The following is a 13,308-nucleotide window of genomic DNA, read 5'->3' as shown; positions in this document are numbered from 1 at the left end:
GCAGTAGATTTTTAGACAAGTAGATTCCCAGTTGTAAAGAGCTATATAATTTGCTGTCGCTATATAAATAAATGATGATACTGATAGACTAAGTTGGACTGCACCTATACTAGAAAAACGTTAAAGACTGCGCATACAACACCTTGCAGCTATATAAATAAATGTTGATAATGATAGATGAAGGTGGCCTGCAGCCATACTATACAAATTCAAAGACTATGCACACAATACATTTTTCAATGGGCAGAGCATTAATCAGTATCCAAGAGCAGAACTTTCATACCTTGTTTTACTTATGTGCTCTGTGCAGCAATGCTGCCCTTCTGAATCAAACCAGGGACTCATATATATCTATGGGGAGGGTTGAAGAATCAGTCGCCCAGGGGAAGCTTTGTCAAACCCTGGGGTAAAGGTGACTGCCTGAGACTTGCAGAGGAGGTGGTCCCCAAGGCCGATGTATATAAATATAGAATTTATATAAATAACATTTATATGTTCTATTAGTGAAGTGAAAGGAATATGTAAAACTGACTGTTCAGATAGTCCAATAGCTGCCCTTCCCACACATGTAAGTATGTATAATACTCACATTGATGCAGATTTGGCTGGCCAAAACATGTCTTGACAAGGCAATTGAAAGTCCACATTCTGATAAATTAAGAGGAGTGATTTTGGCCCTGGCAAAGAATATATGTAGAGATTGAGATATGATGGCTGACGATATATGCTAAGTGATGTAGTTAGAGAACCGTATAGACTGATAAAAATCCAAAACCAAAACCTTTTGCAATTCTTTGGCAAAAACTGTCACTAAACCAAAGCACAAACCCATAAATAAAGCACTATGCACAGTGACTTCCGGCGGGTGCTCTACAAATGACGATCTGTGTGTGACAACAAATGATAAAATATAAATACTTATTATATTTCATGCTACACATACTATATATACTGTCTTATAGGCATACTATCATGTTTTCCATATGCACATAACATTTCTGTATATTAAAGATATAAATACTAAATTCATGATTGTTTTTCAATGGATGCTAACCATGCTGGCTCCAATTGTTATTATACTTAAGTCAGCTTTTACATAGATTACATAGTTCTAAATGTAAACTAATTTATTATGTAATTTCTTAAAAAATGAAATTATAATATAAATGTACTTACTGTTAATAGATTCTTCTGTGTTGTGTTTCGCAAAGATCGAAGCAGCACTATTCACTTTCCTCCATGGTGATTGTAGTCTGAGGTGCACTATGATGATCTTTACTGCGCATGCCTGAAATTTCAGCGAAGAATGCACAGAAGAAAGGCATCTGCTACTGCTTTCCGCAACAAAGGTAAAAGAGCTGCGTTATTTTTTTGCGTTACCTATAGGAGCAGACATCGTTATAGGAGGAGCTGTCCTGCATTTAACTTTTTCATAAATCAACACAAAACAACATTTCTTATTGTTGCGATTGGCAACGAAAATGAATAATGATAATCTGGGCAAAAATGCAGATATTAATAGGGGGATTTGTAAGTATCGATTTGTTTTACAGCCAATGCACTTGACTACTGAGTTACTGTACTTCATGTTTTTTTTATTTAATAAAAACATAAAATGACAGAATATCGAAACACAAATCTATTTTTCAAAAACAGAAAAAAAATGCCAAATGAATATCTATATCAAAATTGAAGGATTGTTAACTATATCTAACTTTATTCTCAGTTTGACTGATAGATGTGCGCTATTTATGTAAACTTACTTATCCACATCATGAATTGCTTGGCTGATAACTATTATGCAGCAATAGGGTAACATGCTCTTGAACAAAGTACAATAAATCTTTATTGTGTAACAGACAACAAATATCAGCACATGAGGATGAGATAAGGCTTATATATTCTCTGAGGGTTTAAAAGCAAATTAATCTCTACAGGAGGACAGAGGAGGAGAGACCGGACTAGTTCACTGATTACTCTCTACACTGTACAGTGGTCAAAGTAAGAAAACAATACCTTCATCATCATCATCATCATCAACATTTATTTATATAGCGCCAGCAAATTCCGTAGCGCTTTACAATTGGGAACAAACACCGATAAGACAATACTGGGCAATACATACAGACAGAGAGGTAAGAGAACCCTGCTCGCAAGCTTACAATCTATAGGACAATATAGTCATTACATGAAATAGCTGACAACTTTTTTTCTATAAAACTATGAAGAAATTGGAAAACAGAGATATTACTCGTCTGTAACATACTAACTAACTCAAGACCTGTTAGTCTTTTAGAGCTGTTTGTACTTCAAATCTGTCTTTCTCTTAAAGAGAAGGTTCTTAAGTGGAGACCTGTTTCTCTTGGTCCTGATTGTCTTCTGATTTCTATCAATATAACCCAAATTTTGTAATCATGAAGTTTAGTATAGAAATCTATATATCTGTGTTATTATTCAGTTTATATGAGATGTGACAGTAGTGATATTAGTATTAGGGATGTGCACCGGCGACTTTTGAGGTCTCGTGTTTTGTGTTTTGGATCCGGATTTTCGTTATTTTTGAGGTTCGGATTTGTCTCGCAAAACACTTGACGAAAGGTCTCGGTTCGGATTTAAGGTATTGGATTCGGATTTTTTTTGAAAAAAACATAAAAAGTTTAAAAATCAAGTTTTTGGGCTTATTTTCACTCCTAGGCTATTATTAACCTCAATAACATTCAATAACAAGCATTTCCACTAATTTACAGTGTATTCTGAACACCTCACAATATAGTTATTAGTCCAAAACGTTGCAACAAGGTATCTTTCTGGACTGCGTAGAGGAGTGGGTCACCACAATATATTAAAAACCCTGAACTTTTATGATTCGCACCAATAATTGTACCTGGACTGCGTAGAGGAGTGGGTCACCACAATATATATTAAAAACCCTGAACTTTTATGAATCGCACCAATAAATGTACCTGGACTGCGTAGAGGAGTGGGTCACCACAATATATATTAAAAACCCTGAACTTTTATGAATCGCACCAATAAATGTACCTGGACTGCGTAGAGGAGTGGGTCACCACAATATATTAAAAACCCTGAACTTGTATGATTCGCACCAATAATTGTACCTGGACTGCGTAGAGGAGTGGGTCACCACAATATCTTAAGAACCCTGAACTTTTATGATTCGCACCAATAATTGTACCTGGACTGCGTAGAGGAGTGGGTCACCACAATATCTTAAAAACCCTGAACTTTTATGATTCGCACCAATAATTGTACCTGGACTGCGTAGAGGAGTGGGTCACCACAATATCTTAAAAACCCTGAACTTTTATGATTCGCACCAATAATTGTACCTGGACTGCGTAGAGGAGTGGGTCACCACAATATATTAAAAACCCTGAACTTTTATGATTCGCACCAATAATTGTACCTGGACTGCGTAGAGGAGTGGGTCACCACAATATATTAAAAACCCTGAACTTTTATGATTCGCACCAATAATTGTACCTGGACTGCGTAGAGGAGTGGGTCACCACAATATATATTAAAAACCCTAAACTTTTATGAATCGCACCAATAAATGTACCTGGACTGCGTAGAGGAGTGGGTCACCACAATATATTAAAAACCCTGAACTTTTATGATTCGCACCAATAATTGTACCTGGACTGCGTAGAGGAGTGGGTCACCACAATATCTTAAAAACCCTGAACTTTTATGATTCGCACCAATAATTGTACCTGGACTGCGTAGAGGAGTGGGTCACCACAATATCTTAAAAACCCTGAACTTTTATGATTCGCACCAATAATTGTACCTGGACTGCGTAGAGGAGTGGGTCACCACAATATATTAAAAACCCTGAACTTTTATGATTCGCACCAATAATTGTACCTGGACTGCGTAGAGGAGTGGGTCACCACAATATATATTAAAAACCCTGAACTTTTATGAATCGCACCAATAAATGTACCTGGACTGCGTAGAGGAGTGGGTCACCACAATATATATTAAAAACCCTGAACTTTTATGAATCGCACCAATAAATGTACCTGGACTGCGTAGAGGAGTGGGTCACCACAATATATTAAAAACCCTGAACTTTTATGATTCGCACCAATAATTGGACCTGGACTGCGTAGAGGAGTGGGTCACCACAATATATTAAAAACCCTGAACTTTTATGATTCGCACCAATAATTGTACCTGGACTGCGTAGAGGAGTGGGTCACCACAATATATTAAAAACCCTGAACTTTTATGATTCGCACCAATAATTGTACCTGGACTGCGTAGAGGAGTGGGTCACCACAATATATTAAAAACCCTGAACTTTTATGATTCGCACCAATAATTGTACTTGGACTGCGTAGAGGAGTGGGTCACCACAATATATATTAAAAACCCTGAACTTTTATGAATCGCACCAATAAATGTACCTGGACTGCGTAGAGGAGTGGGTCACCACAATATATTAAAAACCCTGAACTTTTATGATTCGCACCAATAATTGTACCTGGACTGCGTAGAGGAGTGGGTCACCACAATATCTTAAAAACCCTGAACTTTTATGATTCGCACCAATAATTGTACCTGGACTGCGTAGAGGAGTGGGTCACCACAATATCTTAAAAACCCTGAACTTTTATGATTCGCACCAATAATTGTACCTGGACTGCGTAGAGGAGTGGGTCACCACAATATATTAAAAACCCTGAACTTTTATGATTCGCACCAATAATTGTACCTGGACTGCGTAGAGGAGTGGGTCACCACAATATATATTAAAAACCCTGAACTTTTATGAATCGCACCAATAAATGTACCTGGACTGCGTAGAGGAGTGGGTCACCACAATATATATTAAAAACCCTGAACTTTTATGAATCGCACCAATAAATGTACCTGGACTGCGTAGAGGAGTGGGTCACCACAATATATTAAAAACCCTGAACTTTTATGATTCGCACCAATAATTGGACCTGGACTGCGTAGAGGAGTGGGTCACCACAATATATTAAAAACCCTGAACTTTTATGATTCGCACCAATAATTGTACCTGGACTGCGTAGAGGAGTGGGTCACCACAATATCTTAAAAACCCTGAACTTTTATGATTCGCACCAATAATTGTACCTGGACTGCATAGAGGAGTGGGCACTGGGCACCACAATAAAATATATAAAAAACCTTCAACAGATCTGCATTACACTACACATACGGCTGCTCCTCCATCCTCTCCATCATATACATGTTGGAGTTTTAGCATGTGACAACCTCTTGTTTTTGATAATGTCAGTGCATTTTGAATATTTTTCAATTTGCCCCACACCACTGAATGTACTTTATCTATGATACGCAATACGCATCTATCTATCTTGACTGCGTAGTGTGGTGTCCCCGGTACACAATTTGGTACCGAGGCCACAATATAATTAAAAAACCCTCCACGTGTCTGAATTCCACCAAACAAGTATCTGGACTGCATAGTGGGGTGGCCCCGGTACCCAATTTGATACCGGGGCCACAATACCTCCTCCAAACATGGTACAGACAATTCGTCATTGAGAGACCCCAGACAGACAGGGTCGAAGTGTTATTGTTTGACTTTGTAAACCCAAAAAAATGTCCCTGTTGCACATAGTCGTGCAATGAAGACTGACTTTTTCATTTAAAGGCACGATCTTTAAAGTGTAGTGTTTGTAAGTCTAAGTCATATTATACTTTTGGTAAAATTGGTTTATTTTGTTCCTCTTTATGGTAATTAATTAGTAATAGAATTAAAGTAGAAAATAGAATTAAAGTATGAAATAGAATTAAAGTAGGAAATAGAGTGGTATAGAGTTGTAGTGTGGTATAGATAGAGTGGTCCACACAATATACTAATAAAACCCTCAACTGGTCTGAATTCCACCAAACAAGTATCTTGACTGCGTAGTGGGGTGGCCCCGGTACACAATTTGGTACCGAGGCCACAATATAATTAAAAAACCCTCCACGTGTCTGAATTCCACCAAACAAGTATCTGGACTGCATAGTGGGGTGGCCCCGGTACCCAATTTGATACCGGGGCCACAATACCTCCTCCAAACATGGTACAGACAATTCGTCATTGAGAGACCCCAGACAGACAGGGTCGAAGTGTTATTGTTTGACTTTGTAAACCCAAAAAAATGTCCCTGTTGCACATAGTCGTGCAATGAAGACTGACTTTTTCATTTAAAGGCACGATCTTTAAAGTGTAGTGTTTGTAAGTCTAAGTCATATTATACTTTTGGTAAAATTGGTTTATTTTGTTCCTCTTTATGGTAATTAATTAGTAATAGAATTAAAGTAGGAAATAGAATTAAAGTATGAAATAGAATTAAAGTAGGAAATAGAGTGGTATAGAGTTGTAGTGTGGTATAGATAGAGTGGTCCACACAATATAATAATAAAACCCTCAACTGGTCTGAATTCCACCAAACAAGTATCTGGACTGCGTAGTGGGGTGGCCCCGGTACACAATTTGGTACCAAGGCCACAATATAATTAAAAAACCCTCCACGTGTCTGAATTCCACCAAACAAGTATCTGGACTGCATAGTGGGGTGGCCCCGGTACCCAATTTGATACCGGGGCCACAATACCTCCTCCAAACATGGTACAGACAATTCGTCATTGAGAGACCCCAGACAGACAGGGTCGAAGTGTTATTGTTTGACTTTGTAAACCCAAAAAAATGTCCCTGTTGCACATAGTCGTGCAATGAAGACTGACTTTTTCATTTAAAGGCACGATCTTTAAAGTGTAGTGTTTGTAAGTCTAAGTCATATTATACTTTTGGTAAAATTGGTTTATTTTGTTCCTCTTTATGGTAATTAATTAGTAATAGAATTAAAGTAGGAAATAGAATTAAAGTATGAAATAGAATTAAAGTAGGAAATAGAGTGGTATAGAGTTGTAGTGTGGTATAGATAGAGTGGTCCACACAATATAATAATAAAACCCTCAACTGGTCTGAATTCCACCAAACAAGTATCTGGACTGCGTAGTGGGGTGGCCCCGGTACACAATTTGGTACCGAGGCCACAATATAATTAAAAAATTGGGCATCAACTGTCACCGTTGTTTAATATCTGATACACCTAAATATGGACTGCACAGTGGAGTGTCCCCGGTAGTAAATTTGGTGCCGGGGCCACAATACCTCCTCCAACTTCCAAGTGTAGTGTTTATAAAGACACACAGCGTCGAAGTGTTATTATTAGTTGACTTTCTTAACCCTAAAATTGTCCCTGTTGCAAATATTCGTGCAATGGACAGTTACTTTTCTATTGAAAGACTCAAGCTTTCAAGTGTAGTGTTTATAAAATATAAACAACAATACAGTAGTTTTAGAGCACGTCAATACCTCTTGTTTTAAATTATGACACGGCATTTTACTTTTGGTTTAATTTCTTGAATTTTTTTACATTTGGTTTTACTTTTTGAACATGGCAAACGACTGTTGCTTGGTCATATAATGCAAAAAAAAAAGTTCCAAGATGGAATTGTCCTTGGGCCCTCACACCCACCCTTATGTTGTTGAAATAGGACATGCACACTTTAACAAACCAATCATTTCAGCGACAGGGCCTACCAAACAACTTTGGCTGAAATGATTGGTTTGTTTGGGCCCCCACACCAAAAAAGCTATTCATCTCTCCCTGTACAGACTAAACAGGCTCTACTGAGGCAAGATGTCGTCCTCATCCTCAACCTCTGATTCCTCTCCCCCTACAGTGTGTACTTCCTCCTCATCACACATTATCAATTCGTCCCCGCTGGACTCCACAACCACAGGTCCCTCTGTAGTATCTGGAGGGCAGTGCTGTACTTCATTGAGGAATTGATTATTCATTTTTATAAACATCATTTTTTCAACGTTGTGAGGAAGCAACCTCCTTCGCCGCTCACTGACCAGTTTCCCCGCTGCACTAAAAACTCATTCCGAGTACACACTGGAGGGGGGACAACTCAGGTAAAATAGAGCCAGTTTGTACAGGGGCTTCCAAACTGCCTTTTTTTCCTGCCAGTAACAATATGGACTGTCTGACATGTCTACTTGGATGGTGTCAGCAAAGTAATCATCCACAATTTTTTCTATTGTGACAGCATCCAATGCAGCGACAGTAGACATGTCTGCAATGGTTGGCAGGTCCTTCAGTCCGGACCAGATGTTATCAGCATCCCCGCCAGTGCCTCTTTTGGGAAAACTGAGCTTTTTCCTCGCAGCCATAGATGTGGAAGAAAATGAGGGTGGAGCTGTTGGCATGTCACGGTCCTCTTCAGAGGACAATCTCCTGACCAGCAGGTCTTTGCACCGCTGTAGACTTGTGTCCGCCGGAAACAGAGACACAACATACGCTTTAAACCGCGGATCGAGCACGGTGGCCAGAATGTATTCCTCTGACTTTAAAAGAGTGACCACCCTCGGATCCTGGCAAAGCGTACGAAGGGCTACATCCACAAGAGCTACATGCTTGGTGTAATCGCAATGGCTTACCAGCTCCTCCCTCACTTTCTCCAGCTGCTTCTGCAACAGCCTGATCAGGGGAATGACCTGACTCAAGCTGGCAGTGTCGGAACTGACTTCTCGTGTGGCAAGTTCAAATGGCTGCAGAACCTTGCACAACACGGAAATCAGTCTCCACTGCGCTTGACTGAGGCGCATCCCCACTCCTTTGCCTATGTCGTAGGTGGCTGTGTAGGCCTGAATGGCCTTTTGCTGCTCCTCCATCCTCTGCAGCATATAGAGGGTGGAGTTCCAGCGCGTCACAACCTCTTGTTTGAGGTGATGGCAGGGCAGGTTCAAGCTTTTTTGATGTGCCTCTAGTCTGCGGTAGGCACTGGCTGAATGCCGAAAGTGTCCAGCAATTTTGCGGGCCACCGCAAGCATCTCCTGCACACCCCTGTCACTCTTGAGGTAATGCTGCACCACCAAATTAATGGTGTGGGCAAAACATGGGACGTGCTGGAAATTGCCCATATTTAATGCCCGCACAATGTTACTGGCATTGTCTGACACCACAAATCCCCATGAGAGTCTAAGTGGGGTAAGCCACTGGGAGATAATTTCCCTCATTTTCTCTAATATGTTGTCAGCGTTGTGCCTCTTATTAAAGCCTGTAATGCACAATGTTGCCTGCCTTTGCATGAGCAGCCATTTTGTAGATGCTGCTACTGATGCAGCTGTTGCTGTTGCTGCGGAAGGGGATGCATCTACCCAGTGGGCTGTCACAGTCATATAGTCCTTCGTTTGCCCAGAACCACTTGTCCGTGGTTAAGTGGACAGTGGGTACAACCGCATTTTTAAGAGCACTGAGGACACTTGATCGTACTTCTCTGTACATTTTTGGTATCGCCTGCCTAGTGAAGTGGAATCTCGAGGGGATTTGGTACCGGGGACACAATACCTCCATCAACCCTCTAAATCCCACTCCACTGATGGCGGACACCGGGCGCACGTCTAACACCAACATTGCAGTTACAGCCGCAGTTATACGCTTTGCAATAGGGTGACTACTATCGTATTTGGTGGTCATGGCAAACGACTGTTGGACGGTCAATTGTTTTGTGAAAGACTTAGCGGTCTTACGACTTCCCCTCTGGGAAGATGACCGACTAACAGCAGCAACAGCAGCAGTGGCAGTAGTAGGCGTACCGCTGCAGGATTCCTCGGATGAATCCCGTATTGAGGAGGACTCAGTCTGGCTGCTGACTTGGGCTGCAGGACTGAATCTGATGGAGATTGTGGAGGAAGTTGACGAGGAGGGTGTTGCTGGTGTGTATCCAACTGGACCACGGGATTTAGGTGTCCCTGTACCGATGAGGGTCCTAGCCCCAGTTCCTGAACTAACCACTGAACTATGAAGGTTATTCAGGTGACGTATAAGGGAGGATGTTCCTAGGTGGGCAAGATCCTTACCCCTGCTTATTTGAGCTTTACATAAGCTACATATTGCCATACATTGGTTGTCTGGATTTGGATAAAAATAACTCCAGACCGAAGAGGTGCATTTTTTGGTCTTCTGACCAGGCATGACGATGGGCTTTTTCATCCCATGGACATCAGCTGTTTCCCGCCCTGGTGCCTCATTTACAATAACCACATCACCATCCTCATCATCAAGTTCCTCCACAGCGCCAGCTACATCATCAATAGCCTCCTCCCGAGCCACCTCTTCCCGTACAGTGATGGGAAGGTCAGCCTTGACAACCACCAACACCCTTGGACTCGCCTTGGGGATTTGTGATAATTTCTCTTTAGAAGGCAGAGTTGTTTGCTGTTTTGTTGCTGACAGCATAACTCTCTTCAATTTTTTGTAGGGGGGGGGAGGAGGAGGAGGGCTAAGATCCGTGGGCGAAGCTGAACCACTAGTCATGAACACGGGCCAGGGCCTAAGCCGTTCCTTGCCACTCCGTGTCGTAAATGGCATATTGGCAACTTTACGTTTCTCCTCAGATGATTTAAAGTTTCTCTTTTTGCTACTTTTTCTTAACTTAGGCTTTTTGGATTTTACATGCCCGGTACTACGAGATTGGGCATCGGGCTTGGAAGACGACGTTGATGGCATTTCATCGTCTATGTCATGACTAGTGGCAGCAGCTTCAGCATTAGGAGGAAGTGGGTCTTGATCTTTCCCTACTTTATCCTCCAAATTTTTGGTCTCCATTATATGTAGCACAAGATACTGCAGAATGTGTGAACTTGGTAATATTGCAGTACCAATGGACTTATACTGCTGGATTGGTTTTGCAAATTTGGTTATAATTATTATATATTTTTTTTTTTTTTTATTTTTTATTTTTTTTTACTTTTTTTTTATTTTTAAAAAACTTGGGAATAGTGGGGAAATAACTATGCCCTTAGAAGCACAGAGCACAGGACACAGCACCACTGGACTGAACAGGACACGGCACAGGACCCAGCAGCACTACGGAACTCAGCAGGACAGAGCACAGGACACAGCACCACTGGACTGATACTGCAGAATGTGTGAACTTGGTAATTTTGCAGTACCAATGGACTTATAATGCTGGATTGGTTTTGCAAATTTGGTTATAATTATTATATATTTTTTTTTTTTTAAATTTTTTATTTTTTTTTACTTTTTTTTTATTTTTAAAAAACTTGGGAATAGTGGGGAAATAACTATGCCCTTAGAAGCACAGAGCACAGGACACAGCACCACTGGACTGAACAGGACACGGCACAGGACCCAGCAGCACTACGGAACTCAGCAGGACAGAGCACAGGACACAGCACCACTGGACTGATACTGCAGAATGTGTGAACTTGGTAATATTGCAGTACCAATGGACTTATAATGCTGGATTGGTTTTGCAAATTTGGTTATAATTATTATATATTTTTTTTTTTTTTAATTTTTTATTTTTTTTTACTTTTTTTTTATTTTTTAAAAACTTGGGAATAATGGGGAAATAACTATGCCCTTAGAAGCACAGAGCACAGGACACAGCACCACTGGACTGAACAGGACACGGCACAGGACCCAGCAGCACTACGGAACTCAGCAGGACAGAGCACAGGACACAGCACCACTGGACTGATACTGCAGAATGTGTAAACTTTGTAATATTGCAGTACCACTGGACTTTTACTGCTGAATGTGTGAACTTGGTAATATTGCAGTACCAATGGGCTTATACTGCAGGATTGGTTGTGCAAATTTTGTGGTAATTAAAAAATATTAAAGTAGTTTTTGGTATTTTTTAAAAAAACTTTTTTTTATTTTTTTAAACACAGGGGAATATTGGGGAAATAACTATGCCCTTAGAAGCACAGAGCACAGGACACAGCACCACTGGACTGAACAGGACACAGCACAGGACCCAGCAGCACCACTGACCTCAGAAGGACAGAGCACAGCACACAGCACCACTGGACTGATACTGCAGAACACAGCACAGCACAGCACAGCACAGCACAGCACAGCACAGCACAGCACAGCACAGCACAGAACTAAACAGCACAGAACTAAACAGCACAGAACTAAACAGCACAGAGGACCACCTAACACACCCTCCCTCTACCCTGATCAATGCCCGAGTGAAGATGGCGGCGACTAGCGGGGAATTTATAGGATCCGAGTATCGCGAGATCCGACAACGGGATTATGAGTCAGAGCCTCAGTTTCACTTTTGAATTTGGCGCCAATACCCGGATCTGTCTCGGATCCGACTCGGATCCGCAACGTTCGGGTGGGCTCGGATTTCATAAATCCGAGTGCGCTCATCCCTAATTAGTATATGTGATATTAGTCATCCTCCCTCATCTCCATCCCACTATGCAGGACAATTTGCCAAATTTCATGTTGTACACAGCTTTTCTTGTAGTTAAACATAAGCTTAAACATTCCATTAGTGTATACTAACTTACAGTATAAGTTTGATTAATCAAATGAGCACTTGTAGCTTATTATACATGGAATGTTGACAATTATGATCACTAATACATGTCTGCAATCATGTATATATTTGCCTATGGTTGCACTGAAAATGATTTAATGGTTTTTTTTTGTTCTTTTAAAGCAACCCCAGATCATTCCTCATTGGTCATTTGAAAGGTTGCCATGTATTATAGTGAGTTAGGAGATTAAATATAAAAATATTACATTTGTGTTATAGCTTAAAGGTAATGACAAAAAGTTATGAATGTTTTTGTGTAGCTGTAATTCATTATCAATCCCTACTGTAAATTATCAGGATTTTAAAAGCCACGAGGGGGTTATGTGTCCATCTAAAGGTACAAAACAACAAGAATGAGGCTTTATATAGCTCATGGAAATCTGCGCTGAATTTGAATATCTGTATTTTCTGTATTGTTTATAATACATATGTTTTCCTGATAAATATTGACATGATGACATCAGAAGTTAAGGATGTATGGAACCAGTGTTACAACCCCTTAATCTAACCCATACCCGAACTGCACTTTTTAGCAGTGTTATCAGGAAGTATCAGTGATGGAACTATAACATCTCCTTGAAAAAGTGCTTCAGGGGTTAAATTCCACCTCCACAGGGAACATCCAGGAGTTGAGTGGATGAAGCTACCATTGTTACTTCTATTTGCTCTCTATTGTCAACAAGTGAGCTCTACAGACAGCCAGGAGCCGGACCCAGTAGGGGTCACCTGAGGGAAGACGCCTGGGAGGTAGGGGAGTTGGCGGGACAGTATGAGAAGCCCACCAATCGAGACCATTTGCAACTCCCCTTGGCAGACAGTTCCCAAAGTAGGATAAGAAGGTGATAAAAGAGGCTGCCC

General features: G+C 40.7%; 1 protein-coding gene across 2 annotated transcripts in view; it reads left to right on the top strand.

Moving 5' to 3' along the window:
• Positions 1–1,261: 1,261 nt before the first annotated feature.
• Positions 1,262–13,308, top strand: part of LOC142143448 (cytochrome P450 2K1-like) — a 45,385-nt gene continuing 33,338 nt past the window's right edge. For both annotated transcript variants that reach the window (XM_075201297.1, XM_075201296.1), the window contains exons 1-2: positions 1,262–1,349; positions 1,938–2,135. The gene's annotated coding sequence lies outside the window, so the exon portion shown is untranslated. The remainder of the gene's footprint in view (positions 1,350–1,937; positions 2,136–13,308) is intronic.

The sequence above is a fragment of the Mixophyes fleayi genome, chromosome 3 (genome assembly GCF_038048845.1).
Source record: "Mixophyes fleayi isolate aMixFle1 chromosome 3, aMixFle1.hap1, whole genome shotgun sequence".
Classification (NCBI taxonomy): Eukaryota; Metazoa; Chordata; class Amphibia; order Anura; family Limnodynastidae; genus Mixophyes; species Mixophyes fleayi.
Note: the sequence above shows the minus strand (reverse complement) of the source record. Positions and strands in the feature narration are given on the sequence as shown.